Raw genomic sequence first — 23,991 nt, 5'->3', positions numbered from 1 at the left:
GCCTGAGCCTTGCCGAGGGGATCCCGTCCTCTCCGTGGAGAGGTGGCAGGTCTTCCCCAGAATGCACACTCCCCCTGGGGTGGCCGTGATCGTGATTGTGTTTACTAAGCACGGTTGTTGGGGCCGGGGGAGGTTGGGGGTGGAGGTGGCAGAATCCAGTGCCAGCCCACACCTGTGCCAAGAAAACCCAGCCAGGAAACAGGGTGTCGCTTCCATGGCATGTCACAAACATGTAGCGTGTGTAGACATTTCCCCGGCATCCATGTTCCCTTGGCAGTGTGTCACAGGCCGTGACACATGCTCCAAGGAATGGGGAGGGGGGGAAAAGTTAGCAGAAGCAGCCCTACTCCTCGAAACCACTCCTCCCTCCCCAGACCACTGAAACACACGAGGACTCTTATTCTGAATTTCGGGTCCGACGTGCTTAGAACACCTATTTTTTTTTTCTTTCCTGTGGGCAGGTTGGTGCAGTATCTGCAAAGACTTCTTCCTCAGGGAGGATCGCTGGTTGCCGTGAGGCGGTCCGGTCCCGGGTTCAGGCTCATGCATGTTCTTAATCCCGTGCAAAGCCACAGGCCTGGGCATTTATTTGGCTTTTCATTCCGTGGAGAGAGAACCTCAGAGAATTCAACAGCACGCAGTGTTCAGGTTCAGGCAGGAACCAGTGCCCTTAATAGTTCCCTGCCTGGGATCAGGAGCCCCCCCAACCCGGCTTCCGAATTTCCCCCTGCTTCCGGGGAGTGTTTTTGTTTTCCTCCCACCCCTCAAAATGAAGGGGCGTTGGGAGGGGAGAGGAAGTGGTTGAGAGGCACAGTGGCCCTCGGTGGGAGAAGCCGCGAGTGCGTGCTCTAGGGCTGCTGGCCATGGTCTGGGGGGGAAGCCAGCTTTGGAGGATCCAGGCCTCCTTTCCCCCCCAGTGACTGATTGCTCAAGAGGTATCTAGGAGAGGAAAGAAGCAAAGGCTGAGGCTGGGCAGTGGTTTCTCCAGCAGCCAGAGGCCCCAGCACCACCTTCACCAGCCGAGATGGGTGGCACCTTCGTAGCTTGGCCCTCTCTGGTGAGGAGCTGTGATTTTCAGGACCGGGGGCGAAGGCCACCCGTAGAACAAGATTTGTCTCAGTAGAGCCCTGCTGCGGCGGGGTCGGAAATGTGGAAGTATGAACTATGAGCAAGTGTCCGATGGACTGGCCAGTCCCCCTTCCTCCGCCTGTGGCCACTGGGCCCTGTGGGCAGGGGGTGGCCTTGAATTTTGCCCTGGTGGGCTCCAGTGGGGTGCGGGGCTCTCTGTGCCGGGGCCTGTGAGTGTGGAGGGGGCTGCTGAGGGCACTCCTGGCTGTGGCAGTGGCCTCCAGGGCGGAGGTGGGCCTGGAACTGTACCAGGGACCTTGTGCCATCATGAGACACCTGGTTGGTGTCCAGGCCCTGGGGAAGCAAAGGAACCCCTGAGGGGTTTCCCTGAGGCCTGGGCATTATGTAATCTGTCTGCATTTTATAGTGTGGCCCAAGCACGCTATTGAGAAATACTAACCCCAAATGAAACAAAGGTGAATTTCAGTGTAGTTCACTACCGCAAAAGCCCTGTGCAGCACCGTGGCTTTGCAGAGTCCCCCGGCCCAGCCTCAAGCTGCTGATCAGGGTATGTTTCCGGAGCAGGTCAAATCCTTTCATGAAATGTCCATCATCCGTGTGTCAAGCCATCGGCACAGCCCAACTTAGAACCGTCTGGTAATTATCTGGTTAATTGCGTGGGCTTCAGGAACAAGACTCAGAGTGATTGATCTGGATTCAAACCGATAAACAAACCAAATACGCTCCTGCCCAAAACATCTTTGGAGTCTGTCTACACTGATCCAATTAACTGGATTGTTGTCAGAGATAAAGGCTTCCAGGACCACAGCTGGTCCTGTGGTCCCTATGGAGGCTCCCAGCACCGCCCCCCACAAGTAGGCTGCTCCGGCCGGGTCCACCCTGCAGGTGGACCTCAGTTGATTCCCCGCTGGGGAGATGGGCTTAGCCTGGGGCCCTGGGGGCTGGCGGCATCACCTCCTGGCCTGGCCGTAAACTTTGCCTTCTGTGGGGTTGGGTTGGAGCTTGCCCCAGTGCCAGTCTCCTGGGCCAGTTACTGATTAAATCCTCGCAGAGCCGGCAGTGGGCTGGACATGGCCTGTGACAGTGCTGGGCCCAAGGCACTCTGTGCTGGAGACTTTGGATCCCCAGTGCTCATAAACAAAGAAGGAAACACAAAGGCGACAGTGACCTGGCTGACGTGTGAGGGGTGATTGGGACTTGTCTGCCCCCTCCCTCGCGTACACAGGACCACACCTGCGGTCCTGCCCAGACTGTGGCCTAGACGTGGTGCCTCATTCCCCTCTTGCATCCAGACTTGTCATTCCCCTGGCCCCTTTGGGCTTTTCGTGGCTGCCGACTGTAGTGTGGGTTGGAGCCAAGGGCCAGGAGTTCTGCAGAAGCAGCCGGGTCCACACGACCAGAATCCATTTTGCTGTTCTCATGTGTGGGTTGAATTTGATCACCTGCTAGACATGTTTGTCCGCTGGAAGAGGGCTTTTGTCTGTGTGCTTTGTTTCTCTGCGCGGAAGAAGCACAAATAAGCTGCCTACCTTTTCTTTCACCTTATTTTATTACATGCAGCACATGGCGTCTCGGAGTGGTGGGTCCGATCCGATTCCTTGACCCAACAGCACAGGGGTGGGAGCACAGTGGCCGTGGCCTTCTTTATTTTCAAGCCTGAATTCCTCAGTGACTTGCTTTTAAATGTTCTCCACTCCGCTCCTCCGATGGCAATGTTTCTTCTGGGCTTTTTATCACGGTAAAGAAAAGAGAAGTCCCCTTAATCCTTGTGGGTCTCTTTAATTAGGAGTTCTCTTGGGCGGGGCTCGGGGGCAGCAATCTTCTGAACTTGGATTTTGTTAACTCAGCACCTGCCGGGTGTCCAGTGCCGAGTGGGGAGCTCAGCCCCACGGTGTGGTTTCCGCCTGAGAATGAAAGCCTGTGTCCTCCGGGGTAGTCACGGGCCCCACGGGGATGTGTCTGCATGTGTGTGTGCACGCGTGTTTGTTTTTTTCCACTTTGTCACTTACCCAGCTCCTGTCTGTCCATCCTTCCCGCCTTTGGTTTATTGGATGTTTTCTGCGGCAGCGAGTAAACACAGATTTTTTTTTTTCCTTCAGTACCATTTGTCATTAAGATTTTGGGCCTATCAAGTTTGTTTCCAGGGTAACATGTCTGATTGGAGGGGTGGGGGGCCAGGGGCCAGAGACAGAAGAGGAGAAAAGAATCTAAATTCTCCATAAACAGCAAATGTGTTCTTCCCCTCCCAGGTTGTAATAAATAAATGCTCGTCTTTGATGCTGCCGTTTGCCTAGTGCAGTCGGAGGGGCTCTTTCTGACCGCAGGCAGAATCGTGCCAGTCCAGGTGGTGGCACATGGCGTGTGTCTGGGCTTTGGTGCCGGACTGGCGCTAGAGACAGGCACGTGCTGCTGGCTTGGGCTCCATGGCCCACAAGTGGCTTCTGCCTGGCACCTCTTGCTCCTGCACCCGCCGACTCGCCTGACACCGAGAGCGGGCATTTCTGGGGTACTGTGTCTGGTGAGGCTTAGGGGTGTCCTGGCCTGCCTTAGGGGTGGGGACACCTTAGGAGTGTCCAGGCCGTGTTGTCCTGAGAACAGAAGCTGTCTCAGGGTTCCTTACTGCCAGCCCTGGGTAATCAGAGTGGCCTCCCTCTTCTCGGGGCCAGCCGGGCTGGGCCCACTTGGAGGGCACCCTCTTGGTGTTTTGGTGGAATAGACATTTGAGGTGGTTGAATTATGTCTTCGATTAAAGGATTAAGTGAGATTAAGTGATGGAGTGTGATACGGTTTAGGGCGTCCCCACCATGGGGCAGAGCTAGCCTGGGCTTTGCTATCACATGGTTACTGGGTCCGAATTCTAAGGTTATGATTTCCCTGGTTGTGTGACTCTTAGCACATGGCTTTCCCTTGCTGCGCCTTGCTTTTTTTTTTTTTCCATCTGGAGGGTGGGATAATCCTCCTTCATTTACAGGGCTCCTGTAAGGTTTGGAGATAGTTCCGAGTCCTACCGGATGGGTAGGACTACGAGCAGGGGCTAGCATCCCAGTGTGTGTTTTCTTAATTGCCCCGAAAGAGCTTCTTGAAATTCTGCGTGAGTAGAAAGGACCGTTACTGTTTGGAAGTGGACAGTCTCCAGAGCAAAGTCTCCCGCGATGAGCAGTGCTTTCGGGAAAGTTCGGGGTAGTGAGCAGATCTGGTGTCTGAAGGCCAGACTGTTGAAAGCAGGTTAAGACAGACTCCTCAAGAGCACAGTCTAGTTTCTTTAAACTAAACATCCCACAAAGCTCTTTTTTAAAAAAAATTGCAACAATCATACCCACATCAAAAAAATTCAGATGGTACAACAAGACATACCCAGGAAAAATGCTGCTCTCATGCCCCGGTGGCCCCAAGTTCTCCTGCTTGTGGGCTCTCCCGTTACCCATTTCTTCTGTAGCCTTGCCGCCCGTTCCGGCCATTTACATGCCGTTCTGGGCATGATTGGTCACTGGACAGCGTATTTTGGAGATGATTCCAGAGCTGTGCGCACATGGCCACCTCCTTTTTGTCGCGGTCCTCTGTGGGGGTAATGGGATGCTTCTGGACTGTCTCCTGTTGCGAGACATTGAGGTTAGACCCGCTCTTTTGCTGTTTGAAACAAGACACTTTCCATTTTTCTTCAGTGGAGTTGTTCCTGGTTGGATAATTTGAATGTTTTTTGCTTCTTTGGGGGGTGTTCAAATACTTAGTCCCAGAATGCTTTGCAAGGAAGAGCTGACCTTCCCCCAGAGGGGGATGGGCAGTGTTGCCTGGGGTCATGGCCACCCGCAGTCATGCTTCCATCTGGCTTCATGTCACCAGCCGTGGAGCCCCCTTGGGGAGTCCGCCCATCTGGCCCCCCAGGAGCTCAGCACAGGTGAGCTGGGGGCTCTGAGCAGTCACGCTGACCTGTGCCCCGAAGATAGGAGTCTGTGTGTCTGGGGCTGGCTATTTCCTGCTCCACCTGAGAGCATGGTTTTTGTCCCCAGACTTCCTGCTTCCCCAGGATGGGAGCCAGGCCACCCAGCCCCGGGGGTAGAGAAAGGGAGGAAGTGAGAATGTCTCTTCCCCACTCCTGGCTCTGATGACAAAGCACCCAGTGAGTTCAGCGGGGCGCCGAGGGAGGCAGTGCACATTGGAAAGGAAGCTTTGCTGACATCAGCAGAGCCATAACCAAAGGGTGATGAGCCGCGTATGTGCACTCGCGCGTGCGTGCGTGTGCTGTCCCTGTGTCTCGAGGCAAAGGAGATCTCAGAGGAAAGGTTTCTGGTGCAGGAATTGGTACCCGTGTTCAGTAGCCTTTTCTTTACACCTGCCGCGTGCAGGTGCCTCCGTGTTAGGCGGTGTGGTGAGGTGACTGGAGGAGAACAGCCAGGCCCAGTGGAGTGGTCAGACCAGTGAGCCTGAGTCCCTGCCCTGCAACTTCCAACTGCTGGGTGACCTTGGGCATGTCACCTAACAGTCTGTATTTACCTGTAAAATTCGGACTCTGGGGATTTCCTTCTGGCACTGATGTCAGTGAGGTTAAGTGAGGTAAGGCATGGCAGTTCATTCATGCATTTATTCAACAGATAAATATCACTGCTCTAGGCACTTCGAAGAATACAGCACCCTGCCCCCATAGCCTGCCTGTTGGTGGGGTGGGTGAAGATAATAAACCACTAAGCAGGGAGATGTAAAATCTGCCTGGCTGTGACAGGGGTCCCAAGGAAAACAAAGCAGGCAGGTAGGTGGGGCGTCCTGAGCTTGGGGACTGGCGACCTTGCTGCTTTGCAGGTGGCAGTCAGGGAAGGGGTGAGAGCATTCCCGGCAGAGAGAGTGGCAAGTGCAAAGGCCCCGAGGTTGGATTATACTTAGAAATCACCTGGTAAAGTGGCTGGACTGGCATTTAGTAATTGCTGTACAATTGTTGTTACCCCTGCCTTCTAGGAGCTGTTATCATTTATTGAAAAATATTTATGAACACCCAGAAGGTACACATTGTTGGACATACAGGGAGCTCCCGGCCCCATTGAGCTTTTTTATTCCAGAGCTTCTGGGGTGTGCGTGCGTGCGTGTGTGTGTGTCTGTGTCTGTGTCTGTGTTTTATTTAGCCAGGCTTCCTCTCAATAGAAGTGAATCGCTTTTGGAGCAGTGCTGTAAGAGACTCTTAAATTACAAAGCCTAAAAAAAAAAAAAAAAAAAAAATTACAAAGCGTATCGAAACTTAAAAACCAGCTGCATTTGTCCATCCTGAGTTACAAGGGTCCTAGGACCTAGAACACTAATTGTTGAATTCGCCACCGGCATTTTGCTGGGGTGGGGAGGGGAAGTAGTGAGGGGAAGTATGTTGCTCAGAGACCCTTACAAATGACTCAGCAGTGGGACTGGGATTCACACCCAGGACTCCTACCTCCCAGCACCTTCCAGTGCCTTCTAGAACCTTCCATTGCCTTCTGCCTTTTTTTTCATTGGCCCTTCTGCCTTCAAGCTGTTATCAGAAATGATATGATCGAGAAAGGGATATAAGCAGATTAGGCTAAGTAAACTCACTTTAGAGGAAAGCAGAAGAGCTAGATTCTCCAGTACCTGGGTAGGTAGCTATATGGGACTCAGGTGGGGGGTGGTGGATGTTTTCGTTGGGGCTGGGCTGGTTGGCTCCGGCTCAGGTGGGGTCATCAGCAGAGGGAAGATAACACTGGACCTAGTAGTCCTTTCCTAGGTGTCTTGAGCCAGTCCCAGGCTCTTAAAGGCCTGGAAAAGCTGCAGAGAGGAGTGCGCAATCTGGAGAAACCCAGGCCTGGCCTCCCTGCCCCCCCCCCTTTGGCTCACTGTCCAGACCAGGTGCATGTGATCACCAGCAGACGCTCGTGTGAGGCTCAGAGGGGCCATGCACCCATCCGTGTGGGCGGTGACAGCTAGCCCCCAGATCTGCGTGACTTCACACAACATGCTCTGCTCAGTCCAGTGGCGGATTCTGCTCTGCTGAAGCTGGATTACACGGGTGCCGGGCTCCTGCCTGCTGTGTCACTGGCTGCCCCTCTCCTCCCTCCTGGCCCTCACTGAGCTGGAGGTGGGAGAGGGAGAGAGCACCGGGCTGAGCCGTGGGTAGGTCTGGCCCGTCTATTGGTCACGTCTCGGTGATATGACAACTCCTGAGCACAGGGCCCTGGGGAAAGGAGGCCGTGGAATGGTGAGGAGTCCCACCAGCATTTCTGGGACACCGCAGAGGTCTGGATGTCTTCGAGGACATGCTCTGGAAGGGAAATTCAAACACCGTGAGCCCTTCTAGCTCCTGAGTTTGAGCTCAGTGGCAGGTCAGGGGGTTCACAGTCTTCTCTCTGGTGGAGAGTAAAGTAGGCTAAGAAAATGTATTGCGGGGAACGGAGCGACGCGTTCGTGACCGCAGGGACATGGGTTGTCTACCTCCTGTGTGTGTGTAGAGGGTGAGCGGAGAGGCAGGGGCAGGCCTGCCCCCATGCGTGGGTGCGCGCGTCCATGGATCCGAGCACATCCAACAGGTCATAGAATTATTTCAGCCTCTTGCAGAAACGTCTTAGCTGAGAATCAGTGGGCTTATCAGTTCCGTGTCTGCTGGTGTTTGGCAGACATTCCTTTGTGAATTTGTCGAGTGAGTTCAGGGAACTGGTATTGGGAAGTGAACGCCAAGTGTTTGTAGAGCGTGCACCAGGCACCAAGTACTGGATGCGGTGTGTGCGGAGGGAGTTGCCGGGGAGCTGCGCTCACCAGGGTGTGCTCCCGGCGCTGTGCCTACAGAGTGAGTGCGTCAAGGTGGAGGCGGGATCACTTTGCCAGAGTGGGCCCCCCGGGGGGCGAGGGGGGGTGCCGGATTCACCAGGGCATGGTCCAGCCAAGAGGGCCCTGGTCGCAGTGCAGAGACGGGACACCAGCTGGGAGCCTGGGATCCCCCCGAAGTGGAGGCTTCAGGAGTGCAGGGATCCGAGTCACCAGGGCCAGGCGTCCGTCCCGACAGTGATCATGGCGACAGCCCCTTGTGAGTGCTCCTACTGCCAGGCGCGGTGCCGGGTGGTTCCGTCGGTGACCCCAGGACAGCCCAATGACTTACCGTTTCTCCGCCCACTTTACAGATGGGGACACTGAGGCCGGCCTCGCAGCAGACATCCTTGGCTGGCTGGCTGAGTGAGTGAAGAGGGAGGTTGCTGTGAGTGCGTCGGCGGCGGGTCCCTCCTTGTTGGAAGGGGAGAGGGGAGAGATGTGCTCAGACCTCTGCTCTCCACCCCTGGGACCCTGTGTGTCTGACCCCCCGCAGGACAGGCCGCTCACACCTCTGCCGCTCTTCCCTCCAGGGCTGCCGATGCAAATGGACAGTGTGTGCCTCGGACCCATGTGCCATGTGGTGTGCGTGGCTAGCCGCAGGGGCGGGAACAGGCCTGAGGGTCCCTGGTGTGTTGCCTTGGCCATGAGGCTGCTGGGCTCAGCTCGCCAGCCCTGAGCTCCTCATGGGCTTCCATCAGAGGCCTCTGGTGCTTTCTAAGCCCTGGACCTGAAACTTCCCTTGTCAGCTCTAGCTTTCAAGGCTCCCCTTCTGGTACCTTCCTTCTTGGAGTCCTGGTGAGAAGGCTCAGCCTGGCCCTGGGGCTCTTGCGAAGGTATCTCCATCAGGCTGAGGCCCAGGGTAGGAGTGGCAGTTTGCTTCGGGCCTGCAGTGGGGTCTCCGGCCGGTGGGTGAGCTATGGGGCCGGGCTGCCCTGGCAGAAAGGGGAACAGTGACTTGGCTGAGCTCCATCTGTTGCTCTGGTTGGTTCATGTGTCACGGCCCTGTGACCAAGGCTTGCTTTGGGAGTGGGGAAAATGAAAGCACTTGGACTGCACCAGTGTCCTTCCGGCTGCTAGGCTTGGGGATCCCAGCAGGGTCAGCCTGTGGTGTCTGGTGGATCCGGACAGTACCGATCGTTTCCTCCCACACGCCGAGTGCTTTGGATGTGTCTGTGCGTTGATGCTCACACTGGCCCCTGGGGTTCCAGTTTACAGACAGAAACTGAGGCCCTGCGAGTTTCAGGTTCTACATCTGGAACCCGGAGACCTGCATCCAGAGCCGAAGACCTTCCCACGTGCCACGGTGCCTCCTTGTTGGGCAGTGGGAACTCACCAGCGGCAAGCCTGTGATGGCGACAGCCAGGACTTGCCCAGTGCTTCTGTGCGTTGGAGCCCCTGTGAGGTGCTGCTGCTAATTCCCCCATTTGACAGATGAGCAGAGTGAGGTCCAGAGAGATGAGCTCACTGCTTAACCAGCTAGTAATGGTTGGAGCTGGGATTTGAACCCAGGCCATCTGGTGCCACAGTGTAACTGCACGTGTCCTGTGGGCAGTGCCGAAGAACTGAGGGTCAGTAAGACCCCCAGCGGCCAGGTTGAGCCCCACGCTGGGAGGAGAGCCTTACAGAAGTGGGGCGGAGGAACTTGTGGACGGAGCGGAGTGTTTCGGCCTGGGGGGTACAGCCACCCGCAGCCCTGTCTTGGGGAGAGCTGTGGCAGACGCTGGCATCTCACCTGCCCCGTGTCAGTCTCGGGAGAGTGGACTCAGCCCCGTGGAGCCTCGCTTTCCTTGCCTGAGACGGCCTGGCCTGGAGGAGCTGCCCGTGGGAGCCGGCTGTGGTGACCTGCCTACAGCGAACCTGAAGTCCCGGGTCCACTGGGAGCACGCCCGGCCTTCTGGCCCGACTACCCAGCACCCTGGAGCTCTGGCACCTCCAGCCCCTGGAGGCCTCCCTGACACCCCAGTTGCCGTGGCGGTTCCCTTTCCCTCAGGGTGCGGTGCACCCCTTCCCCAGCTGGATGCCAGTTGCCTCGGCGCCTGTCAGCCTTCCCTGCTGGCTCTTCACTTCTGCACTTGATGGAAGCAACAAAGATCATCACATGGGGACCATGAGCTTATCAAGTAAAGAAGCCAGAATTTCTCCCACAATTCCAGCCTCCCCAAAGCCATGCATATGAACCTTTGGGGGTGTAGCGCTCTGTGCTTTTCCTGGATGAGGAGGTAGGACACCCATGGGGTCCTTCGCATAGCAAGCAGGGATTAGGTCTGATTCCTAAACACGAAGCCATTAGGCCGGTCTCTCAGAGTGTTTCAGCTTTGTTCCCCATTGATATCGGGGCCCAAACCATTCTTTGTGGTGGAGGCCGTCCTTGGCATTGAGGATGTAGAGCGTCTCTGGCTTCAGCCCACTAGAGACTCCCCATTGTTGTGATGGCCCCGAATGCCTGAACACATGGCCCCTGGGGGCCCCATTCTCTGTTGAGACCCCGGGAAGCTCATTTACTGTCCCGCCTGCCCTGAGTCGGCCCTGGCTGTGGCTTGTGCTCCTGGCCTGGTTACCTGGGGCACGGAGGGTAAGGAAGAGATTTGTGGGGGCTGCCGGGCCGAGTCCGGCCGAGTCCAGATGCTTGTGTCTGGCTTGGCACAGGGCCAAGTGGCGGGGCTCTCCGGCGAGGCCCCTGGAAGGAAATCCCGCTGGCCAGAGCATCCGCTGGGCTCCCCACACCTGTGATCCCTGGGTCGCCCCCTGCTGTGCGGTCTTGATGACTCAGGACTTCAGAGATGGCCCTGTTGAAAGGAGAATTGCATCATGCCAATAAAAGAAAGAAAAATTAGCATTAGAAAGTTTTGGTGTGAGGAAAATGAAACAACCTGTGTGGAGTGAAGTGTTTTTTGGGGGGGGGTTTGTGGAGAGGAGGGGGAGTGGGCTGGTGGTAGGCTACCTGTCTGCGGGGCTCTTCTAAGAAGGCCTTCATCTGCTTGACTGAAGTAGCTTCCCCTCCCCTCCAAGGCCAGGCATTGGGTCCCTCTGCCTCTTGGAGCTGAACCACATCGCCAGGAGAGATGCAAAAAGATGCTTCTGGAGTATCCGTGGGTCCGGCCGGCAGGTGCGCTGCAGGAGTGAGGGACGTAGGGTAGACGGTGCCTCAAGGAGCAGCAGTCTGGGGGCTCTGCTGATGCCCCAGTGGTAAGCAGGGCCCCCTCTGGACCCAGAGAGCTGAGCCCTGGCTGGATCTCGTCCCCCATCCGGCGCCAGCAGGCCCTGTTCAGGGCAGCTGCTGAAGGAGTCTGTGTTGAGGGTTGCCGGGCGGCACGCAGCCTGTCCCCCCCACACTGTGAAACCCGTGGTGGCAATGGGGGGCGCTAAAGACCCTGCCCCCCAGGTCAGCCCTTCCTGAGCAAGGACCCTCATCGTCGTGGCTATGAGTGCTGGCCAGTGTTGTTGGACTCAGACCCTTGATTTTGGGCCACGGGACCAGCGGTGTCATCTGGTTCTGGTTCTGCATCTGTCAGGCGGGGGTAATAGCCAAGCTCCCAAGCTGTCCCAAGGGTGACAGAGATAGTCCCCTGGGGCAGGGGCGGGGCCGGGGCCGGGGCTTAGAAGAGTGCGGGTGTAGCAAGTGCTTCCCCCGGTCTGCATTCCTGCTTCCTGCTCAACTGTCCGTTCTTGAAGGCAGTGTCCTCTTCAGCCAGGACACCTGCTATCAGTCCAGGCCTTTGGCTGAGTGCGGCTGCGCTGCAGGGCAGCCGGGGGCCCGAGCATCACGGGCTGTGAAGGGACAGACAAGCACCTCAGGTTTCCTTGGAAGCCCTGTCCCTGGCTTGTGACCTTGGAACTGTCCGGGAGAGCCTCAGGGCTTGCTCCTGACCTCGTCTTGTGACCTCAGGCACCGGAATTGGGAGTGGACCCTCAGCCCAGGCCCCAGCCCCGGCTGCCAGGCCCCCGATCCGCAGCTGGGAGGCTGGGAGGTTTGAGGTATTATTGGTGGTTTTAGCTTTCAGCAGCAGTGCGTGGGAAATAAGATTTTGATCTTGGAAAATATGATTTAAAAACAGAATTGAAAGTCGCTTTTGTTTTCTCAACGATATTGCCCCTGACACATGCGCCAGTGGGAGACCATTCGCGGCCCTCCTGGGCAGTGCACCTGTGTGTGTGTCTGACGGCAAACCTCCCCACCCCCCCCCCCCCCCCCCCCCGCCTTCATGACAACCCTTTCTTCTGTGGTCACCTGCTGTGTCTCCTTGGCCTTATTTACACTGTCAGTGGTGACCCTGCAGCCAAGGGAGGGGGCTGCTTCTTTGGAGCCCACCTTTGAATGAGAAGCATTATATGTGTACGTGTTGGCCTCATGGAGCTTGAGTCCGGTTGCTGTACCCCAACCCCCTCCCAGAGGGGGAGAAGGTTCCTGTCTTTCCTGTTGGATAAGGACTGGGAACTCTGGATCCCCATGGACCTCCCTGTGGAGACACCTGAGAGGTGGGTCCTGGTCCCCTGGCCATCCCAGGATAACACTCCCGTCCTGTTCACTTTTCTCTGTGCCCAGGACCTGGCCACGTGGCCTTCATCAGTGGGCCTCCATGCCCTCTGGCTTCCAGGGGAGCGGGGGGTTTGGTCAGTGGGACCCTGGAGGAGATGGAGGCTGTCGCCTCCTTCATTCAAGGTTGCTGTGGGTAGGCAGGGTCCCTCCATCACAGCTCCTGTCTCCCCCGCCTGCGCCCCCACTCAGGCCTGTGGTGGAAATGGGGTAGCTGCCTGGGACCGTCCCAGGATACTTGTGTTTGCACTTGTGTCCCAAGAAAGCCCACACTCCAGGCAGAAGGGGACAGTTGGTCACCCTAGGGAGAAAAACCATTTCTTGTGCCTTCCCTGTGCTCTGCCCACACCTTGGTATGTCATCCTTTTGTTACCGTTTCTCTGGATTACACCATTTTGTGTCTGCCATCTGTTTCTTCCCAGGGCCCCAGCTCATACACCAGGAGCTTCAAGAGGATGGAGTAGTTTTCAGAGTTCTTCCCTTTTGGAGCTCACAGTAACTAAATGGGTGATTCTCTAGACATGGGAAAATGAAATTAATTTCCTGGGTGTGGACTCTTTTCTGAAAGTGGTGTTGCCTTCGCAGAATGGTGACGACGCTCCCAGTGGCCCTTTACCTGCCCAGTTACTTTGGGCTTGTTGTGTTAACTTCGATGCACTGTGGTGCTGAATCATGACGACAACCCTGTGAAGACTCTCCAGGGTCAGGAGACTGAGGCTGAGTGAGGGGAAGGCGTTTGACCAAGGCTCAGGCTGGGGCACGGAGCCCAGCGGAGTGGTGTGCGAGGTTGGTTTGCTTATGGACTGACGAGGCGTTGTACAGCCCTGGCCAAACCTGACAGAAGCCACACTTGGGCTGCTTCTGGCTTGGATGGGGTGTCTCACTGGGTGTGCAGGCAGCAGATCTGATGTTTTCCACTTCCTCCCATGTGTCAGGGCTGTGTGCACAAAGCATGCACAACTGGCTGGTCGGCCGTTTAGGCTTTGTTGAATTCAGCCATGGGCAGTGTTGGAAAATGTTAATCTGTTTTTTCCTTTTCCATCCCCCCCACCTTTAAATTTTTATAATTAGAATCAGGCAGAGAGAACCTGCAGGCCATCTAGTTCTGGGATGGCAAATATATGACACACGTGCTGCCACTCCTAAGTCCCTCTCCCCTGGTAGACATTGCTAATCAATCCTGGCTAATTGATTCTTGCTAGTGAGCCTGGAGTCAGCCGCTACTAATCAATTGCTGTTGGCCGGCAGTCTGTCTCTCACTGTACCAATTAGGAGACTGAGACCCAGGAACATTAAATGACCCTCAGGGGAGCCACCAGGATTGTAGCGATGACTCTGTTGCAAGATGACTTTGGGTTAAAAGTCTCACATCTAAACAAGGCATGGTGTAGGGGGCAGGACCTGGGTTTCACACAGCAGTGTACGGAGCTGGGTCCAAATCCCCGTTCTGCCTCTTTCTGGTCGTAACTTCAAGTAAGTCATGTGACTTCTTGGAGCCTGGTTTGTGAAACTGGAATTAGAATCCCCGCATCCCAAGGTTGTGAGAAGTAAGTGGCTTGGGGTGTTCCTTCAGCATCCTGCAGATCCCTCTTGAGGACTTAGTGTGTGTCAGGTGCTACTGCCGGCCTGTCGCGTGCTCATGTGCTGTGTGGACACTGCTCCAAGCCGGGGAGCTCAGCTGCCTCACAAAGATGAGGCCTGTCTCAAGTTATGCCACTTTTCTTCCTCTTTCCTGCCCGGAGGCCCACGAAATCGTGTTGTTATTATTAATTTTTAACGACTCCCTGTCACGTCCACTTAAATTTTGGCCTGTTTATGCTCTGCATGACTTGCTTTGGAAAGTGATGTATTTTTTCTTTCATTCTTGGTCTCGTTTCCATCCTCACCCTGGAATGGACGGTCAGGAGGTCGTTTGTCACTTATAGGCCATCAAAAATGACAGAATCTTCCCGCCTGAATAAATGTGCCAGGACACTGGGTCTTGGACTTTTCTGAGCAACACACACCTTTTGAAAACTTGGTGAAAGCCGCGGACCCTCCTGCTGGTGAAATGATAAGATAACAGGCTTGTGGGATTTAGCATCTGCAGCACAGGAAATCTTGGGGAGTCCTTCCTGGACCCCCAAGGTTATAAACCACTCTCGGGGGCTGCAACACTTTGCTAGCAGGAAATGGAACTTTGTACAGAAATAAACAAGTAAATGATTTAAACAAAACCCTTCCATTAAGTATGAAAGATCAAGATTTTTGTTCGGGGCTCTGTTCCTTTGGCTGGAGAAGTGGATCTGTCCACACAGCATTCTCTACGCTTGTAGCGCTGTGTTTAGTCTTCTTGGTTCTGGTGAAATATTTTTTTCTTTTATCCCGGTCTGGAGTTTCAAGGTTGGTACTCTTGCCCCTAAAATGTTTGTTTTCAGATTTAGAACAACGCTTCGCTCTTCGATAAGGCAGAGCGCATCACCAAAGCCACGTTGTGGTCGGCACAGGGCGGCTCTGCCGGTGTCGCATGTGGGGCTCGGTGCTCAGCCCTCTCGGCACACAGAGTGACCTTGGGCCACCTCACCTCTCTGACCTGTAAAGCTAGGGGACAGAGTGGTCACCACCGCCCGAGAGGTCAAGGCTTAACATGTAGTAAGCATAAAATTAGGCCCGGACAGTGTCCAAGTAGGCCATGGTGGATTTTGTGTTTGATCGCCTTGAACTTGACTCAGAAGTGTGGATCCGCTGTGCTGGGTAGGGCTGGTGGGTTTTTTTTTGTTTTTTTTTTTGTTTTTTTCAGTGAGTCATGCAGGTTGCCTGGCAAACTGAGCTGAAGGGAGCCGAGTCCCCTTGTGAGGTCGAGGACGTGGCTCTCGGGGGGCGGCGGGAGGCTGACCGACATCTTTGTCTTCCTTGGTGGGTATCTTCGAAAAAGACCCCAATAACTGAGTTCCTGCATTGTCCTCACCTCTTCTTTTTTTTTTTTTTTTTAAAGATTTTATTTATTTATTTGACAGAGAGAGATCACAAGTAGACGGAGAGGCAGGCAGAGAGAGAGAGAGAGAGAGGGAAGCAGGCTCTCTGTTCGGCAGGGAGCCCGATGTGGGACTCGATCCCAGGACCCTGAGATCATGACCTGAGCCGAAGGCAGCGGTTTAACCCACTGAGCCACCCAGGCGCCCTGTCCTCATCTCTTCTGACATGAGCTGGGCACTCGTCTTGAGCCCATTCTGGAGTGAAACACAGTTGAAGTGACTTGAGAGAGCGAGGGTTCCATGGGGCCGTTTCAGATGTAGCCACGGAGCTCTGCTGGGCTGATATCTTTGCCACCGAATTTTGCATTTGCATGTTCTTAAGCCAAGAAAAGGAGTTGAACTTTCCCTTTTGTTTGCTTCATTACTCCCACCACATTTGGCAGTTTGGAGGGATGCGGTTGTGTTTTTTTATGACTCTCAAATTCTTTTTTAAGAGAGTGCTGTGTGTCTGCAGGCCTCTCCCTTCCCTGAACATTCTGGAGGGAGATCCAAGCCTGTTCTCCGTCCAGCTGGTTGCCATGAGGTAGGCCCGGCGAAATAATGAAGTCTGTCACTTCTTGAGCACCTACTGTGTGCTGGGCGCTTGTGCGTCTGTCCCATCCTTGCAGCTGTCCCTGGGGTGGGTCATGCCTGTGTTTCAGGGCTGGGGACAGCCCCTGGCCTCGACGGTCACACAGCTGTAGGGCTCAGAGTGGTGATTCACACCTTGGTCAGGCTGACCTGAGCCCTTGTGCTTTTCCCTAAGCCCCACACTTCTCCTGTGACCTCCAGGGACTTCCTGGGTGTTCTTTATGTCCCCACTCTTTGAAGATTCTGCTTAAGGAAGGGTGAGTAGGCCTTGGTTGGCCAACAAGGGAAGGCCCAGAGAGAGCTCTGCTCCTCCAGCTCTGCGGCCTCCTTACTGAGCTCAGGTGCAGCCAAGGTTGGCCCGGTCCTCCTGGTCGCTGGCCTGGGTGGCCCTCTCCCGGCTCCCAGCTCTGGGCTGAAGTTCGTGCTCCGTCTCCCTCGCCGTGCGACATTGCAGGGCAGGCCTGGCTGAACAGGAAGGGGAGTGCAGAGAAAGTAACTTTCTCATCATTCTCTCTACTTGATAGAGAAGAAAACTGAGGCTCCCAGGGGTGGGCGACTTGGACGTGGGAGACATAACAGACACAGAACGGGAGAGGTGGCTGGGCCGAGCCTGCGGTGTTGCAGACAGGTGTTCGCTGCCCGTTTACCTGCCGGAGGTGCACCTTGGGAGCTGGCTTCACGATCTGGGGTCACTCACCTACCCACATTTTCCTCGAATGCACTCTGTGTCAGGAAATGAATGAGCAGGTGGCCGAGTCCGCGTCTGGTCCGGCGGGGCCTCGCGACATCATCTAGGCCAGTGTGCTTGTTTTTACGGTTGGGCTGACCCAGGTCAGGGCACAGACGCTGCCCGGTCACATGCCTCCCTGAGTACACCTTCTGGTTCTCTCGCGTTGTCTCCCGTGTGCTGCCGCCTTCTTATTTATCTAGATATTTGAGGTTCTGCTTTTTTTTTTTTTTTCAAATCGGGGTGAAAGATACACGGCGTTTACCACGTTAACCCTTCGTAGGTGCCCACTTCAGTGGCATTAAATCCATTCACGATGTTGTGTTACCATCATCACTGCCTGTATCCAAAACTTGTCACCCTCTCCAGCATAAGCTCAGTATTAAATCCAAGCCCTCCACCCCTCCCTGTCAGCCTCTTTTCTACCTTCTGTGCAGATGAACTTGCCTATTCTAGGTCCCTCATGTAAGTGTAATCCTACAGCCCTTGGCCTTGTGGGTCTGGCTTACGTCACTCAGCATAATGGTGTCAGGGTCCACCCGTGTTGCAGCATATATCAAAGTTCCCTTCCTTTTTATGGCTGAGTACTATTCTGTCGTGGGGGGTGCCCTCCTTTTGTTTATCCTTTCCTCTGGTGATGGACGCTTGGCCCCGTGGTGATGGTGGCAGCGCGTGCAATGGCCAGCCGTTGTCGGGTTTCCTGCTTTTGGTTCTCTGGGTCCAGAGGCAGGAACAGACAGCACTCCTTCATAAATGCTCCCTCCCCGACTACGCAGAGAACTCGGGTTCAGTGTAGAAAAATTAATGCAAGTCCACGTGGAAAATAAAATTTACCCAGAATGCTGGCCTGTAACATTTTTGTAGGATGGTCACTTGGGTTTGCTGTTTTTTCTGTCCACACGGGATGGTGCTGCACACACTGTCTTTGGTAGCGGGGTGGGGGGGTGGATCTTCACTTTGAAAGGCAGAAACCTTTGTGTAAGGCCCTGGGACGAGGGAGGAGGCTCCACTCAGTCTTTGCAGCCCAAGTAGAGGTCGCCACCTCCAGGAAGTGTCCCTCGGGGGCGCAGTCTGGGTCCGGGAGGGCCGCCCAGCACAGTGCCTGGCGGCGGGTTAGCCCGCAGGAAATATTTGTCAAGTGAGGGAATGAAGAAATGAGTGAAAGAATGAATGAGTGAGATGAGCAAGGGAGCCCACTCGAGGCTTGAGGTGGGTGAGTGGCCCTGGGTCCTCTTGGGCTGGTCCCTCCCCTGGCGGTTTGTAGCGGGCCCGTTGGGCAGAGCAGTGTGAGTACAGCGAGCTGTCCCTCTTCTGAGTCCTCGCTCACGTGTGTGGGAAAGGCAGACGCTGTCCCTGTGAAGCGGGGTCCACACCCCAGTTTTGTCCCGGCAGGGTCTCCTGTGTGCTGGGCACTTGGCTGGCGGGGGGGTGACCAAAGCAGGGCCCCCCACAAGGATCTTACATTCCAGAGGGGGACATCCTTGCACGGAAGCACACGTTAATTTCAGGTGCTACTAAGTGTGACAAAGGGGCAAAGTACATCTTTTTCTTTCCTTTTCCCTTCTGTTCCCTTCATCTCTCTTTTTAAAAAAATTAATTCAGTCATCTGTTTCTTAGGTGATTGGCCGCCAGGCATGTATGTTTTTGCAGTTACTGGGTTTGACTCCCAGCTCCGCCACTTGCTAGCAATGACCTTGGTAATGACCTTAAGCATGGTGAGCCTCTGTTTTCCTGTCTGTATAAAGAAAGTTCGTGGCGGTGCCCGGGTGGAGACCTGGGGTTGAGCCCTCAGTGGGGCTCCTTGCTCAGCGGGGAGTCTGCTTCTCCCTCTGCCCCGCACCCCGTTCGTGCTCCCTCTTCCGTGCTCTCTGTCTCTCTCAAATTTAAAAAAAGAAAAAGAAAAAAAAGCTGGCAGCGTCTGCCTCTAGGGTCACGCTGATGCTCGGTGGTGATGCGCTCCTGAAGGACTTAGCACGGTGCCCGGCAGGTCTGAGCTCAGTTCTCAAGGCTCGCTGCCCTTGTCGTTGTGACCAGGCGGTCCCTGGGCAGGGAGGCTGCCGGCTCTGTGGTTTGAAAACCACCAGACCCACACCGTCCAGTTGACGGTGGAGCCGGAAGGGGGCTAGGAAGGCCCTGAGCGTTGTGGACTCGGCACAGCATCGCCTCCCGGGACGCTTTGGCTGACGGAACGAGTGTTCAGTAGTCCCTCCCTGCGTGAGGTCGTCTCCTCCCTGGGAACAGGAACAAAAGGGCCCAGCTCTGAAAGAGGCCCTTGTTCCTTCACCAAGTTTGGGAAAGGCAAAGGCGAGTTTCTGCAGATGGTTCCAGAAGTTCTGTGGCAGAGCCAGGCTCTTCCCTCTTCCTGAGTCTCACTGGGGCCAGAGCCTTCTGGTTGGAGGACTGGGATGACCAGAACGTGCAGGAAAACGAACAAAGAGAAAAACCCTCCGGCCGCCCTTTGAAGCACCCTTGTCCTCGCAGGACTGGGACCGGGGTCTTTCTGGGCACAGAGAGGGTTTTTTAATGGAGAATTTTTCCAGTTTGTCAGGCAGAGGGCTTGATGATGCCGTCTACCCCGTGTGGGCCCAGCCCGGGTGTGGGGGGCCTTGGTCCTCTGGTTGCTGCCTGTCCCTGACACCCTCTGTAGGGCCCAGGGAGCCCTTCAGTATCTTGGGGTGTCTGCCCTGAGGCCTCACCTGCAGATGAGACTCATGGCATCTCGGCCATTGCTGGGGGGAGGGGTGAACACAGAGGGAGCACGTGCAGGGCAGCCCCAAGAGCGCAGCCCCCCGCCCCGGGGTGCCCCTCCTCCATCTTTCCTTCCTGCCATGAGAAGGCAGGAGGGTTTGAATACTGTCCCCTCAAAAATGCCGTTTCTACCCAGGTTCAGGTGTGGGAAGAATAGAAATTTAGTGTTTTGCCTCTCATAGTCCTCCCGCTTTTGTTCCCAGTGGCCTGGGTTCCAGTGAACAAGACCATAAAATGCACCAAGGGACCCTCCATGGCCCTCTGGAGGCTGAGGTGACCAGGAGACAGCCTTAGGGTGGCGGACGGATTTGGGAGGGGGGGCGGCCACAGTTCCTCTGCTCCCAGGGGCCAGCTTGGCTCTGCCTGCAGAATCAGCTAGAGTGGGCTCACTCTACACCTACACACGCGCTCAGGCCCCATGTGTGTCCTCCAGGTAAGGAGTACAGAGTGTGAAGGGCCTGGCTTCCCATCCCAGCCCTCTCAATTCCTTATGTGGTGGAGCCTTCTGCAGAAGGGAGGGCAGGAACGAGAAAAGGCACCAGGTGTCAGCATCCTCTGTGCACACTCAGTGGTTAGACACCCATACCTGAAACATGCACTTATAGAACGCCTGCTGGGTACCAAGTGTTGTGCCAAGGGCTGGGAATACAGGGATGCAGAGACCAACGAATGTAAGGGTGTTGGGGGAGCTGTGGGGAGTGCCAGGGTTCCCTGGGAGGCAGCCGCTGAGCAGAGAAGGGGGTCGACTCAGGCTGGTGGGCAGTGCGGGGAATAGCATTCCAGCCCGGGACCAGCACTGGCAGAGCCCGGAGGTGTGGCAGAGTGGCCCGTCTGTAGGAGGGAAGTGCCCTGTGGGCCAGGAGTGTGCTGAGTGGGGTGGGCCCAGGTGAGCTCTCCTCCCCGCTGGGCTCAGGACTTTGGACTTGACCCTGGAAGCCAATTCCCTGGAGTGCCCCTGCTCAGCCTTGAAAAAGCCTGTTCTTTGCCCTGACTTGGTCACCATCAGGTCTGAGAACCTGGGAAAGGCCGAGCTGGTGAGGAGGGTGGGGCTCAGTCGGTTGCCAGGGAGGAAATGGCCTCTCTCCCTCAACCTTTGGTGTTGGTCGAGGCTCCAAGGGGCGGGCCCTTGACGTCATTTCTGGCAGGAAGCATCTAAACCAAGATAATGGAGAGAACCGTCTGGTATTGGGGATGCTGGGAGCGGTCTGCCCTTCGGTGATCAGAGTGGTAAGCTAGAGTTCCCCCCGACTCGGCCCCCCACCAGCTGTGTGACCTTGGGCAAGAGGCTTCGACGCTGCACTTCCGTTTCTCATCAGGACAGTGGTGTGGACAGCGGTACCAGTGCCCCGGGCTTCTGAGAGGACGTGCATGTCCAGCATTAGCGCTGTGCCCAGCACAGAGGACGTGCGGGAGGAGGGGAGAGCTCTTGTCATTACTACCGTTACTGCCATCCAATCTGCCCAAGACTGCCGAGGACGGGCGTGACTGAGCCCAGGGGAAGGACTGGCCCGAAAGGGCTTCCCAGGGTAGGTGACATGGAACTTTGGAGTCACACCTTCTGAAGTTCAGGCTCTGCCCGGCTCTGGCTCTGTGGGACACTGGGCAAGTTGTTGAGGTTAAATTGAGTACATTGTTTGCTTCTGCCTTAGTTGTCCCTCTTGGAAAATGGGACAGTACCGCTAAGCTCCCGGGCCCCTGCCTGCACCCCAGCTTCCGCAAGTCTTCGGGAGGTGAGGTGGGGAGGGCTTCTCCTTTCCCGGGGAGCCCCCTCGGACGGCTGTGGGCAGTGAGCCCCAGCCGGCTGTGGTCCTGAGGCGGCAGCCCTCTGCAGGTAAAGAGTGCCTCCCTGAGCCCTGCTAGGAGCCCCCGGATCCCCGTGCTCTCTTTTGCAGAAGTCGTGAGCAGGAGGGAGGACAAACCACTTCCTCTACAGCCTTCAGATTTATCAGGCACAACTTTTGACAGTTTCAGTTTGAAGAGAATTGAAAAACAAAAACAAAAACAGAAACGACGTCGAGAAGCATTAAATGAACAAAGTGGCCTCGTGCCTCTGCCCTCTGCGGCTTTCCCAGCTGGGACCAGGCCTGTCCGGGGCCTCAGGGACACTTGATGGGGCCGTGAGAGCTTTCCCGGTGTGCCCAGGCTGCTGGCCACGAGGCCGGGGTTCTAGGCCTACGCCTTATGGCAGGGGATGTGCACACAGGCCGGGTCGCAGAGCCAGATATGTCAGACGTTTGACCTCAGAGCTGCTGTCTTTCTCCCTCTGGAGAAGGATGTCTGGAAAAACTGCTGAAGATAAGGCTGGGCCTGACCTGAAGCTGCCCACGGTACCTGGGGAGTCAGGGCTGCGTGCCCGCCCCTACACCGGCCTGCCCGTGAGGACGCCACACAGAAGTGCACTCCTGGGTTAGATTTGGGGGAACCACAGGCAACTGTGATTTTGTAAGTCAGAAATGATTACACACTGGTTTTATCTACTTGGAGCTACTAGTTCTGCAAGTAAACACAGTTCCTGACTTCCTGTTTGCATCTGTGCCGTAGCCCCAGGACTCCTGAGATCAGTGCGAAAGGAAACCTTTTCCTGAGGGGGCCAGCGTGCAGCTGGGAGTCTGCAGACACACGTGCTCACGCCCACAGAGACACACACATGTGTGAGCTCAGGCGCACACAGATGTGTACGCAGCGACCCACCCGCACACGTGCATGCACTATGTGGACCCACACACGTGTATGCACGCGTTGGCGTTTTTACTGCTTGCATACTGATCTACTAAGTGTGCACGTGTGACTTTGGGCAAGTCGGATAACTTGTTTCTGTTTCTTCATCTCTAAGGTGAAGTCAGTAGTAATATTTTTTCATTATTTATTTTTTAAAGATTTCATTCATTAGAGGAGAGAGAGAGAGAGAGAGAGAGAGAGAATGCTCGAGCATGAGTTGGGGAGGGGCAGAGGGAGAGGGAGAAGCAGGCTTCCCGCTGAGCAGGGGTCCTGCCGCAGGGCTCCATCCCAGGACTCCAGGCTCGTGACCTAAGCCCAAGGCAGGTGTTTAACCGACTGAAGCCCCCAGGCACCCCAGGAGGTATATTTGTGACCTGGGATTGTGGTCAGGATGCGATGAAAGAATGCATGAAACAAGTCCAGGACAAGACCCAGGCCCCAGAGGTGCCTAATTAAGATGGGCTATTCTCATTTTTGATGTCCTTTATGGCTTCTTATCTTTAGCATTCCCACGGCACTTGGTTGGCCCGAGGGTCAGGGATGTGACCCATCTGGCCTGTGGTTCTCCTGGTTATGAGTAGATGGTGAACCCCATGACCCATTCGACACTGCTGACCATCAGCTCTGTGCTGTGCACTGTTCTAGAGCATTCTCACATGGCCTCTGCTCTCTGGAAGCTTGAAGTTCATGGGGTTGGGGAGGTGACAGCAAATAAATCAGCAGGCTTAAGGGCCTTCAGAGGTGGCAAGTGCTGGCGTGAAGATCTCACAGGGCAAAATGGTGGAGACAGACAGGTGGGGGCACATTTTAGATAGTGTACCCAACGAGGGGTACTCTGAATAGTCACACTAGTGGAGGGACCTGTCCTGTGGGCATCTGGGAAGGAATTTCAGGCGTCAGTATAGCAAGTGCAAAGGCCCTGAGGTCGAAGGCTGGAGGGGCAGGCAGAGGCCAATCATGACTGCCATGGCAACCTCAGGAAGGAGCTTGGATTTTATTCTGAGTGCGTTGGGAAGCAGGGACACGACAAGATCTGAAGACCTTTGGCAAAGGGTGATGAGAGAGGGGTCAAGGGCAGGCTGTATGTCCTGTTCTCTTGCCCCTTTGAGTCTGTCTTGGGATCCGCCATGCAGTGGCTACCCCTAGTCGGTGTCAGGTCTGCTTATGTCCCATCTCCTACATGTGCCCTCAGTGACCTGATCTGTGGGCCTGGGTATAGGGCCCCTTATCCCTGCCTGGTGGCCCTGCCTCCCTGTGTCCTTCTCCCAGGTCAGTTCCTTTCAGCTCCCAGAGCACCAGCACCAGCGGCTGACGTTTCCTTGGCTTGTTTGTTGTGGGGGAGGGGTGTTTAATTGCATTCCTCCTGAGTGAATGACACAGAAAGGGCAGGGGTATGTCAGCGACGCTGCTCTGTAATTTTCGTGTCTGGGACGGGTTTCAGAGCTGAGCTGTTTTCCTCTGACCGGCAGCGGCTGCTGCCCAAGTCAACAGCGGGGCACTCTCGAGATTGCCTTTGTTGGTTTTCTTCTTTCTTCTTCTTCTTCTCCTTCTCCATCTTCTTTTTTAAATAAGTCTTTCTTTTTTTTTTTTTTTACTTCTTATGAAATAAAAGTGGCGACTTGGATGTGGTGGGTAAGAATTAGTAGTGTCTGTCCCTTTGGTGTGGGAGTCGGTGGGGGTTGATTTAAACATTTATTTCCCATTAAGAGATTCATGGGCTTGGAAGCCAGCATTAGAAGTGGGGTGATCTCAAGTCCCGACTGGTGATTTGAGATGCCTGTAGGACTCGGGCCTGC

General features: G+C 55.4%; 1 protein-coding gene across 1 annotated transcript in view; it reads left to right on the top strand.

Moving 5' to 3' along the window:
- The window catches only part of LOC122911200 (c-Maf inducing protein), a 220,256-nt gene that overhangs the window by 1,321 nt on the left and 194,944 nt on the right, over positions 1–23,991 (top strand). The window lies entirely within an intron of this gene.

Source organism: Neovison vison, chromosome 7, assembly GCF_020171115.1.
Source record: "Neovison vison isolate M4711 chromosome 7, ASM_NN_V1, whole genome shotgun sequence".
Classification (NCBI taxonomy): Eukaryota; Metazoa; Chordata; class Mammalia; order Carnivora; family Mustelidae; genus Neogale; species Neogale vison.
This window is presented reverse-complemented; position numbering and strand designations above follow the sequence as displayed.